The sequence below is a fragment of the Pleurodeles waltl genome, chromosome 4_2, assembly GCF_031143425.1.
Source record: "Pleurodeles waltl isolate 20211129_DDA chromosome 4_2, aPleWal1.hap1.20221129, whole genome shotgun sequence".
NCBI classification, from domain to species: Eukaryota; Metazoa; Chordata; class Amphibia; order Caudata; family Salamandridae; genus Pleurodeles; species Pleurodeles waltl.
Window position 1 is genome coordinate 392,438,528 of NC_090443.1, and position 12,830 is coordinate 392,451,357.

Sequence of the window (12,830 nt, forward strand, 5' to 3'; positions counted from 1 at the left end):
TCAGTTCCTCTCTGAACCCCATGTACTGTTGCTCCTGCATGACCTGGATCTCCTGGAACCTGGCCAGTACCGTAGCCATCGTCTCCTGGGAGCGGTGGTATGCTCCCATGATGGAGGAGAGGGCCTCTTAGAGAGTCGGTTCCCTGGGCCTGTCCCCCCCCTGTCGCACAGCAGCCCTCCCAGTTCCCCTGTTTCCCTGGGCCTCTGTCCCCTGGACGGTGTGCCCACTACCACTGCCCCCAGGTCCCTGTTGTTGTTGGGGTGGTGGGTCAACCTGGGTGCCCTGTAGTGGTGGACACGCCGCTGATTGACGTGTCCTGGAGACAGAGGCATGGGCCCGCTGGGTGGGAGCTGTGCTGGTGTTCCCAGAGGGGGTTAGGTCTGGTGTAGCCTGTGGCTGTCTGTGGGGAACTGACTGTTCCGAGGTCCCCGATGGGCCGGGCTGGTCATCAGGGTCCAGGGAGACAGAGCTGCTGTCGTCACTGGGGGCCTCTTCTGGGGGTGGGATGGACATCTCTGGACCCTCCGTGGCGGTGTGGTGGCGTTCGGGTCCTGCAGGGGTATAAGACTATGGTTATTGCTTCTGTGTGTGGCATTTCGTGTACTGTGGCCGTGTCCCCCAGTGCTGGCATTCCCTTGTGGGGGCTTTTGTGACTGTGGCTTGTTGGGGGTGATGGGTGTGTGCAGTGGGCATGCTTTCGGGATGGGTGTCCATGCTTTGGGGAGGCATGCAGGGCTGGGTTTTGGGATGGGTGGGTTGTGATGGTGAGCCATTAGCAAGGAGTTGGTGTGATGGGGGTGGGGGTGAGGGTGGGGGTATGATTTGGCATGCAGGTGGGGTGGGGGGAATGAAGTAGTGAAGATTTGCCTTACCAGAGTCCATTCCTCCGCCTACTCCTGCGAGGCCCTCAGGATGCAGGATGTGCAAGACTTCCTCCTCCCATGCTGTGACTTCTGGGGGAGTAGGTGGGGGTCCGCCGCCAGTCCGCTGTACTGCGATGTTGTGCCTTGATACCATGGAACGCACCTCCCCCGTAGGTCGTTCCAGCGCTTCCTAATGTCGTCCCGATTGCGTGGATGCTGTCCCACAGCGTTGACCCTGTCCACTATTCTGCTCCATAGCTCCATCTTCCTGGCAATGGTGGTGTGCTGCACCTGTGCCCCGAAGAGCTGGGGCTCTACACGTACTATTTCCTCCACCATGACCCTGAGTTCTGCGTCAGAGAACCTGGGGTGTCTTTGGGGTGCCATGGGGTGGTGTGGATGAGGTGAAGGGTGGTGTATGTGTTGTAGAGTGTGGTGAGTGTGGTGGTGTATGGTGTTTTGTGCGTGGAAAGTGTGTGGGTGATGTGATTTGCCTCTGTGTGATGGTGTACTCTATGCTGTGCTCTCTCTCTCTGTCCTTCACTCGCAATTGTGGTCGTAGGGGTTTGTGGGTGATGTGGGTGTGTGTTTTATACTGGATTGGGTGTGTGGGAGTGGTGTGTGTATGTGTCTCAGGTGTGTGTATTTTGAATTAGCCAATGTGGATGTGTTTTGTAAAGGTGTGTGTATTTTGAGCGCGGCGGTGTGTACCGCCAATGGAATACTGCGGTTGAAAGACCGCTGCGGGGATTTGTGGGTCGGAATGGCATGGGCGTATTTCTGTTGGCGTGACGGAGGAGGTTTGGTCATCGCCAGTTTCCCGCTGACCTTTGGTGTGGCGGAATATTGAGGATGTCGGGTTTTTGGCGGTTTGCCAGTTGCGGGTCAGAATGACCGTGGCGGTTTGCCGCGGCGGTGTTATGGCGGCCTTCTGGCCGGCGGTAAGCGACTTTTACCGCCGAGGTCAGAATGACCCCCTGAGTGACCCTATTGTTCTTCAGCCATGGTATCAGATCACAGCCTACTGTGGATGTGAAAGTAGTTCACATCCACAATATGGCTTGGACTATTGTTTAATTACAATTTATGTCCCTGTAGCTTTCAAATACTACTGGCCCCTTCACTTTATTTTTACATGCTCCTGCACCTTTTTAGGGTCAAGTCTGCAATGGTATGTACTAGTGCATGTGTCTCGCTTGTGAAACACTTTTGTTAACACAAAAGTGCTTGGACCCTGCTAGTTGCATACAATTTGTTGACTTGTGTTGCACTCTTCTTACAGCCTCTTCATTTTTTCCCCCAGGCCAAGCATTATTTCATTCCTTTATTTGAAGCAGGGACCAAGCACTGATTGATTAAACTTAATCAGTGCCCTTCCACTACTCCCGACATGATCCAAGTACTATTTTGTTTTTACTTCTAGGGCCTTGCAAACAGAAAGCATGTGACCGGCAAATACATGCCCAGCAGGACACAGAAAAGTGCAAAATGTTATTTTCTATAGTTAACTGTCTGTTATAACGCTAAGGGGGTTATTACAACTTTGGAGGAGGTGTTAATCCGGCCCAAAAGTGATGGTAAAGTGACGGATATACCACCAGCCGTATTACGAGTTCCATAGGATATAATGGACTCGTAATATGGCTGGTGGTATATCCGTCACTTTACCGTCACTTTTGGGACGGATTAACACTTCCTCCAAAGTTGTAATAACCCCCTAAGTCTTCTTTCCTCACTTAGCACTCATGTTTTGTTTGGGTTTTTGCTCATGAATGCTGTTCTCAAAAGATGATGTTTATCTTATTCTAAATATTGCAAAGCGACACTATCTCTTTCTTATGTATAATTTCCAAAGTTATGCTTTAACACATAATTGGACAGTACATTCCAATCCACCCCAATCTATTCACCCCACTCCAATACCCCATCCCACCGCACCCCACACCAATCCACTCAAATCAACCCCAATCCAATCCACACCACTTCAGTCCAATCCACCATACACCAATCCAATCATCCCTACTCCAATTCAATCCACCTCACTCAATCCAATCCACCCACACCAACCCAATCCCCCATACTATTTAATTCACCCCACACCAAACCACTCCAATCCACTACAATTCACCCCACTCCCGAGTCTACTCCATTTCAATCCAGCCCAGTTCAATCTACCCCAATGTAATCCAGTCTATCTCACCCCAACCCAATCCATCCCACTCTACCCAATCCATCCCACCCACTCCACTGCAATTCACCCCACTCCAATCAAATCCATCACATACCAATCCAATCCACTTCACTCCAACCCACCCTAGTCTATTCCACCATACTTAAATCCACCCCACTCCAATCTGTTCCACCCCACTCCAGTCTACTCCACCTCACTCCACTCCACCCACCCACTCCAATCCAGTCCAACCCACCAGATTCCGACCCAACCCACTTCATTCCAATCAACCCACCCTGATCCAATCCACCCCATTCCAATACAATCTACCCCACTCCATTCCAATCTACCCCACTCCAATCCAATCCACTCCACTCCAGTTCAACCCACTGCAACCCAGGCCACCCTACTCCACTCCAATTCGCCCACCCCACTCAAATGCACCCACCCAAGCCACCTCACTCCAATCAACCCCACACAAATTTGATCCACTCCACCCCACACCAATCTAATCCACCTTAATCTACCTCACTTCAATCCAATCCATCCAGTCCAATCCAAACCACCTCACTTCAATCCTATCCACCCCACACCAATATAAAATTCACCCCACTCCAATCCAATCCACCCATTCCACCTCACTCCAATCCAATCAAATCCAGTCCACCCATCTCCAGTCCAGTCCACACCACTCCAGTCCAATTCACCCCTATATAAAACCCAGCCCAGTCAAATACGCCCCACTCCATTCCACCTCGTTTCAATTCACCCCACCCACCCTGCTCAATCCATCCTACCCCAATCCAAACCACCCCACCCAATCAAATCCACCCCAACCCAGTCACCCAAGTCCAATACAGTCCACCCTACTCCAATCAACCCCAATCCAATCCACCCACTCTAATCCACCCTACCCCACTCCACCAAATCCAATGCACTCTGATCCATACCTGTCCAGTCCACCCCATCCTATCGACCACAATCCACCCCGCACCACTCCAGTCCAATCTAGCCCACCGAAGTCAAATCCACTCCAGCTCAATCTACCACACTCCAGTACAATCCAATTCACCACAATCCACCCCACTCCAAAACAAACTACCCCACCCCAATCTAATCCACCCCACCCAATTCCAATCCACTCCACTTCACCCCAGTTCAATCTACCCTATTCCAATACACCCCACTTCAATCCACCCCACTCCAGTCAATCCCAATCTAATCCATCCCACTCCTACCCACCCCACTCAACTCAACTCTAATCCACCCCACTACCTCACTACACTACAACCCACTCTTGCATCACCCCATTCCACTCCATTCTGCAACACTGTACTCTACAACACACTCTGCCACTAAATCCTACTCCTTTCTACTCCACTCTGCTCCACTCTACTTCCCCTACTCCACTATATGACACTCTACCCCTCTACTCCACTCTATGGTACTCCACACCACTAACTTTTAGCCATGCAGAAGAGCAGCCACACTATTGTATAACGTGGGCAAAACACATTGCCAGAGCCAATAGCTCTGAATAGGCATAACTTATTGGCTGTTCCAACGCTTGTTTAAAAAAATGGCTTTACATTTTCAACACATTCATGTTGGAATGGTATAGTAAAAAAAAAGACTACCAATGCATTATGACGGCGTATACGTCACCATGCATATGCTGTGATACATGCGCATACAGTGGACCTCATGAAATGGTCTACAAGATTGCTGCAGGGCATGCACAAATACATTGTGACGTATGTTCTGATGTGCCAGGAACTTTTAAACAATCATAAGCAAAGCCAATACTTGAGGACTCTTCTGTAAAGATGCCAAGAACTTTTAAACAATCATAAGAAAAGCCAATATTTGGGTACTCTCCTTTAAAGGCGAGACCTATTGGATTTGTAAGTGCTTGTTTCAAGAGGCCTAGAGTCATGCCCCCATTGATGCATCAGCGTAGCTGTGAACGGCGATGTTCAGTGACCCAGTTTGTCATTTTGTCCAGCAAATCCCTTACATATTTGTGTGTTTCACAAACAAGGTGCACAAGCAGTTCCATGGTTAGAAACAATTACAAATATGCAGATACCGGGGAAATTTCACAGTGGACCATTTTGGATCCCTAGATTCCTTACAATGAACTCAACCCTATTATTGTGTTATCCTTGCCTGGTAGACTTTCATGCCAAAGTCTCACAGATGTCTTCTCTTCTTGGGATAATTCTTCTTCTCCTCCACTCTCACTACAGGTATCAATAACATTCCTTTCCCCATTGCTGGACACATGTACTTCACCAGACTCCACCTCAAGGTCACTATCTCCCTCTGAATTAATATCCGGAGCTTCATCCAGAAATTCAAACAGAGATTCCTCTATGTCAATCTTAAATTGTTGGAGCTGATGTTCCTAATTTCCAAACCACAAAATATAAATGCAAAACTTGAATGGTGAAACAATGAGTACCCTTCCTCACAAACCTGAGTTTTTTCACTTCTGTGAGATAAAATTGTTAACCAGCATGTCCTAGATCCACAAATTGTAATGAATAATGTAAAAATATACCATAGAAATGCCTGAGAAGAGAAATAGTAACTCTCTTTTACACAATGCCCAATTTTTCACTACTGAGAATAAAAAAATGTATCCAAACGCACTCTATATTAGAAATGTAACCTGTAAAATCAATGTTTAGTAAAGACATTTTTTTTTATAGATTAACAATTTTCTCACATGCGCCAAAAAAACACATCCTCTCAGTAACCCACACAGATCCCTGCCAGAGAAATTTGGACAAAGGGCTTATCTATATTTATGACTGCTCATGACAGAAGTACACTGACAAGCAAAAGGACACAGAAACAGTAGACTATTCAGTAGACAGAGTTGTTCATTTTGTAATGAGTGTCTGAAGTAAATTAGAAAAGCACTGCAATTTGATAAGACTCTAGGTATACTTCTGTCTGAAAAAGATAGCCTGAAACAAAATTCTCATTATCAACATAGCTTTTCATCTTGTGCTAATGTGTCAACACATGATAGCATAGTTATTTTGAGCATTTACATATACCTTTACTGTTAGTCCTAATCGGCCCATAATACTTTTTATAGATGGGGATTGTGGGACCTGGCCCTCTCTAGAGAGTCAACCCCCAAACCTTTTGCCTTTCTCCATCAACTTTCTTTCTGATTTCATGTTTGTTGGATTAGGACTTTGTGCACTTTACTACTACTAACCAGTGCTAAAGTACTCCCCTAAACATGGTTTGTTTGACATATACCTACCTGGCATATTTAATTTACTTGTAAGTCCCTTGTAGCGTGGCATACCATATATTCAGGGCCTGTAAATTAAATGCTACTAATGGGCATACAGAACTCATTGTGCCCCTAAGCAGCCCCTCTAAAACTTTTCCCAGGCCTGCCATTGCAGCCTGAATGCAGTGTCATACTGCCATGTCGACTTGCCATTTAAACCCCCTTACCAAGCTTTAGACTACCCTTTTATTACATGTATGTTACACCTAAGGCAGGCCTTAGGAAACCCAATGGGCAACATGCTGTATAATTAAAAGGTAGGACATGTACTCTAAAGCTTTACATGTCCTGGAAGTAAAAAAACTCCCAATTTCGTTTTTCACTACTGTGAGGCCTACCCCTCCCACAGGATAGTATTGAGGATTCCTTAATATATGTAATATGCTGTAATTCTTAAATGAGAGGAGGCAGATATAACATAATTGTAATGATTAACACTCTTAAATGATAAAGTTGGATTTTACATTACAATTTTAAAAATGCCACTTTTAGAAAGTATGTAAGTCCCTTATAGAGTGGTATACCATATACACAGGGTCTGTAAATTAAATGCTACCAGTGGGCCCGTGGCACTTATTGTGCCACCCACTTAAGTGGCACCTTAAAACTTGTCTCAAGCCTGCCATTGCAGCCTGAAGGCAGTGTCCCACTGTCATGTCGACTTGCCATTTAAAACCCCTTGCCAAGCCTTAAACTCCCCTTTTCATTACATATGTCACCCCTAAGGTAGGTCTTATATATCCCATAGGGAAGGGTGCCTTGTAATTAAATGGTAGGATATGTAGTTTTTAGTTTTACATGTCCTAGTAGTGAAAAACTCCCAAATTTGTTTTCTCACTATGAGAGGCCTACTCCTCCCATGGGTAACATTGGGGATTCCTTATTAAAATTAATACGCTGTAATTCCTCAACCAGAGGTGGTAGATATGCCATGTCGGGTACCTATGAACTTGTAATGATAAAAGCTCTTTAATGGTAAAGTCAGATTTATCATCACAAGATTGAAAATGCCACTTTTAAAAGTTGGCATTTTCCTGCCCTTAGCCCTCTGTGCCTGTAACCTGCATTAGGTCCCATCACTGGGTGTAACTGACATTTGGGACATTGTGAATTCACTCCAGACAGTCCAACAATAGGGGGATTCGGAGAGCTTGAATCGGCCATTAACTGACTTGATGGGGGGAGGGTGGAGCTAAGCACAAACCCACTTGCAATTGAATAGGCTGGGCTCTGCCACCATACAATAGGCTTAACAACCCTGTATTGCCAGTGCACCCAGCTAGGAGCTAGGGTAGGGGAGGGAAGGAAATCACTGGAACTTCAGAGAACCCTTTTGGAAACTTCTCCCAAATGCTAGGAGCAGGGCACCAGAGTATAAAAAGAGACCTCTCAGATCTGCTCCTTAGTTCACTACTGAACCTGTGGAAGGACTCTCAGATGACTGCCTGCTGCTGTGACCTGCTGTGCATGCTGCCAGACCGCTGCTGTACCTGCAAGTACTGCTTTGCTGCCTGGAGTCTGCTTGGGACCTTCATAGATCACCCCTGCTGCAGAGCCCTACATCACCACCTACACCAAAGACTCCCAAAGTGGCTCCAGAGGCTAGTTCAGCTGGTCTCCTGTTTTGAGCCACAGGGGCATAACAGGCTCCCACCATCTTAAAACTATACCTGGACCCAGCCTGAGTGAGTGGTCATTTTCTAAAACTGAGGACTTGCTGCTTTCAACCTTAAACTTTAAAAAAACAGAACTCTGGTACTACTAATTGGATGTTCATGGTTTTGGTGTCGAATAATTTATTAAAATGTTCTCTATTCTTCTCAATTGGTTTTTATTGTGTTGTGTTTTCACCATGTTGCTGTTTGTGTGCTGCATAAGTACTTAACACATTGCCTCTAAGTTTAGCCTGACTGCTTTTTAAGCCTATCTACCCATGGTTAAGCACAGGTTAATTTAGTGACTTTTTGTGATTCACCATGCAAAGGACTGTGGCTGTTGCTTGACCAGGGTTCCCCCCCCCTGTCAACCAACAACCCAATTTCCCACAATTTCCCAATGGAAATGTGCCAATCCCATGATAACTAGAAACTAATAATTTCAAATATTTCGTATTTTGGGTGTCGGGGAGTGACCAGGTCATGGGTGGCTCCTCCGTTAGAGCAGAAAAGCTTTGCCCCACTTTAATTCCCCCTAGAAATGCTCCAGAGACAAAAATAAAATTGTAATGAAGGTAAATCATTACCCTTTTATTTTTCTGCAACCAGTCCTGAACTGTGTCAGGACGGGGCGGGCCTGGTGATTGGCAGCAGTGGAGAGATGCCTGCCTGTGCACTAGTCTATAGTGCACAAGGCCTTTTGGCCGGCTGTCTGGAAACGGACAGCCTGCCATGCGCACTATAAACCTCTCAGCCCAGCTGTATCAGACAGCTGGGTTGAGAGCCTGCGCAGGTCTCCAGTGACCTCGGGAGCTCCACGAGAGGCCGCTCCCTCTATTGCTGGCTCTTCTTTCATGGGACGCAAATGACATACTACCATTTACATATCTGGAGGCAGAATGGCAGATGAATGCCTTGCAAAGAATCAGATACCTAGAGCTTAAATATGTGCTGACGACCCTGATAACTAAGGAGAAGAATATTATACAAGCCTGTTCCTAGAGAGGTCTGCTGTCCACAAGAGAGACACCTTTTGGATGGAATGTGGCAGAGAGTGCTAACTCACACACGTACTCTACTCCCATGCTGCACACACAGCCAGAACTGCAGGTATTTAAGACAAGATAGGGAAAAGACATTGGTGACTTCATTGGTGAGATGTGGGCTGACAGGCTTCGGTTATATAGGGAGACCGCTATAAAGACCAGCTCAAGACTCACACAGCTAAACATATTATACAGAATATCTTAAAGCAGAATGTTGATACATTGATGAGGCAGGGCAACTGATGTTAGATGTCTCAGAGGATGAGGACATGGGGGCACATTCTTTAAAATATTATGGGGCTGTCCTAAGATTCACTAGTATTGAGGAGTTTTGATCTGACAAGCTATGTTACTGATATTCCTCTAGAGATTGATGCATCCCTACTACTCTTGAGATGCAATATACTACATGCAGACACTGATCAACCACAGCTTTGCGGTAGTGAAGAGGGATATAGTCCAGAAATAGGGAAGTGTGAAGACACCCCATATCCAGGACTGGACCAGAAGCATTGATAATTGCATGTTAATGTAAAAACTGATCTACAGGGATAGGTAATGTGCCAAAAGATTCAACTAGATATGGGAAAGGTGGATGGAGAAGTGGGGAGACGATTAATGCTTATGCCTTGAGGCCGTCTCAGGACAGTACATATTGCGGTCGTTGTCCTTTTAATTGCTGGCCCTCCACAGATGTTCAAAGAAGACTCAACATGGCATCTGGGAAAGTGTTGTGTAATAATTGGTGTTCAATGTGTGGATAATGGAATTGTACAACCCAGCTGTTTGTTATGTTGGAAAAAACAATAAAATATTTTTAAAAATTTCAGGTCTTGCACTGGAGTGGGCTTAATAATTTGTCATCAACCATAGCAAAAAGGTCAGAATCAGATCACACAAGCATCTCTATGCCCAGTGATATGACATCCTTTTTTCACATCTAGGTATGTTCCATGATAAACCACCTTGAGAAATACCTAGTCAATGTCCAAATGTAGGAGGCTGATAAGCAATTTCACTTTCACTTGGACAATGATCCTGAGAATACAACTAACGATACCTTGTGCTCAGCCTTTCTTCCTCTGGTTGAAAGATAGATAACTAAGCATGAAAACAGACATGGATTTTAAGGGTTGAGAGATTCTGTTCCTGATGTACAACTGTTTGCCTGGTATATAAACCTCAGTATGCCTCCCACGACCTCACCGACTTAAGGAATTTCAGAATTTTCTTCTGCACCTTTCTTCCTCAAGTCAAACAGGCAGAGGATGTGACCATCAGTGCCCCAAAAATAACCCCACTCTTTTACACTCATAAAATTATCTAATGAGACTCTTCCTCTTCACACGCCTAGAATACTGTAACATCATCTACTCGTTCTCCAAAAGAAACTTTACGTCTGAGGCCAAATCCTTCAGAGTGTTGCAATTAGAATGTGCCTCAACATCTCTACACAGAAAACATAAATCCAACTCTTATAGTCTTCCACTGGCTCATGATGAAGGATTAATTCAAGGTTTTGTGCACCACTGCTACTTAAATATCTGCTGAAAATGACACCTCACCACCTCCCCAGCAGAAGCCTTCTCTTAATGTTTGCCCACGTAATGAATCATAAATTCTTCAAGAGGATTAAACTTGGAGGCAGATCTCTGGTCGCACCATGACAAAATGCTGACACATCCTTAAACCCATCTAAAGAGCTGTCTTCAAATACAAGAAGTTTACTAATCTCTTGAAAATTGAACTTTTCAGCACTACTGATGAACAAATGTCAAACTGTGTGCATCCTTGACAACAGAAATTATGCCATATTATGAGACGAGGTCACAAGCAGATCAGAAATCGGTTCAAGGAGAGAACATGGCGGCTGGCTAATGCGGGCCGCGGGGGGGTCTCCTGTGCCGGTCGGCTTTGCGCATACATGTTGCGCTCCGGCTTTTCTTTTATAAAAAAAAGGAAAAGCAGAATTGTGTGGCATAGAAATAAATAAAAATAGAACTTACCCTGGAGGGGACAGCTGCAATTTTCAGGCCCGCGATTTGGACGTGGGCCGCTTGTGAGTTTTAGCGCAGAATGGGCGCTGCAGCCAGAATTCCCCTCTGGGGGAGTGAGGGAAGAGTCAGCACAAGCTACACTGCTGACAGGTGGACGCCGTTTTTCCAGGAGAGGAAGCCTTGGGGTAAATTGGTCCCTTACTCCAACTGCAACATAAAAAGAGGTAGTTGGTCCCGGCAGGGGGTGGGGTTTGTTGCTCCTGAGTCTCCTCTTTTATTCTCCCCCTTGGATTGTGGAAATAAATATAAGCTTAGTATGTAGAGCACGAGGGGGTTGTATCTGGGCAAGAGGAAAGGAGGAGGTGGAGCCGGGAAGAAAGGAGATCCGTTCTATTCATTAAGAAGTGCTAAGAAGAGCTCTAGTACGAAGGGGAATTCGGCCCCTCAGGTTGGGCCCCCCCTCATTAAAGGAATTGGAGATCTAGTAAGTCTTCTGTGGTGGATGACCAGGAAACAAGAGATAAAGATAGCACCAGGCACACAGGGGTGGCTGTGCCAAACTCAAGATACTCAGAATCAGCTCTTAGGAAAGTGAGGATTACCCCGTCTCTAAGAACATATTTTAAAGTTTTGCCCGCTACGCAGGCGAAGAAGATGGAGGTTGAAGGGTACAGGAATCCTGATTTCTCAGGAAGGAGTGCGGAGGACAGCCAGGTTCTGCAAATTGAGTTTCTCCTAATAGATTCCAGCTGCTAGAAGCGGATAATCTGCACCAGAGTAATACCAGTGGGACTGCTAGTCAAGAGGATGGGACAATTGTTCCTAAAAGGATTTCTATCTCTCATGGCAGGATTCAGAGATAGGGGGGAGGCATGGTGGAGAAGGGGATCTACAATAGGAAGTGGTCGCCTCCCCCTACGGGCAGGCCGTAAATGATGTACCTCTTCTTCAGTCTATTTCAGGGATGATACAAGACTTAGCGGTGGAGGTTAGGGGAAGCTTCGAGATTTTAAATACGAATCAGAAAGAGATAAGAGGCTTATGTGAAACTCTTGGGCAGAAATTTGACAAACTTGCAGAATGAACTGTTGCCCTGGAAATCGAAGTTTCTGATCTAAGGAGAGCCACAGAAGAGAACAGGGAGGCAATTCATTAAGTGAAATTGGGGAAGGAAAACCTGCAAGTAAAATTTGAAAAATGGAGAATAGATTGAGGAGAAATAACTTGAGGTTTTTTAAAGTCCCGGAAGAATTGGAAGCTGGGGATTTGAAGAGTTTGGTCGTTCGCCGGATTAAACAAGGCACTCAGGTTGAAGATAAAGAAGAAGACTTGCTAAAAGATATTTAGCGGGTGCATAGGGATGCTTTTAGGAAAAACCCCAATAGGGATAAACCTAGAAAAATTCTGGTCTGCTTCCATACCTATGCCATCAAAGAGTGTATTTTAGTTGCTGCACTAAAGAAAAAGACTTTATCAGCTGAGGGTATTTGTTTTGAGATCAGATCATATCTATCTTCTGCGACATTGAACAAACAGTGAGAGTTAGGGAAAAGAATTGATGTTTTGAAGCAGCTAGGGGCTATGGCCCAGTTGAAATTCCCTGCTTCCTTGAGGGTGATGGCAAATAATAAAATGTATACATTTAGTGATACTAGAGCGGTAGATGGTCTTATTAAGACAATGGACAAGGATTATCAGCCGTTGGGTTAAGGAGCACGGTATTCTTATAGTTGATTTTGGACTGGGAGGAGCCACAATGGACAAGGATTATCAGCCGTTGGG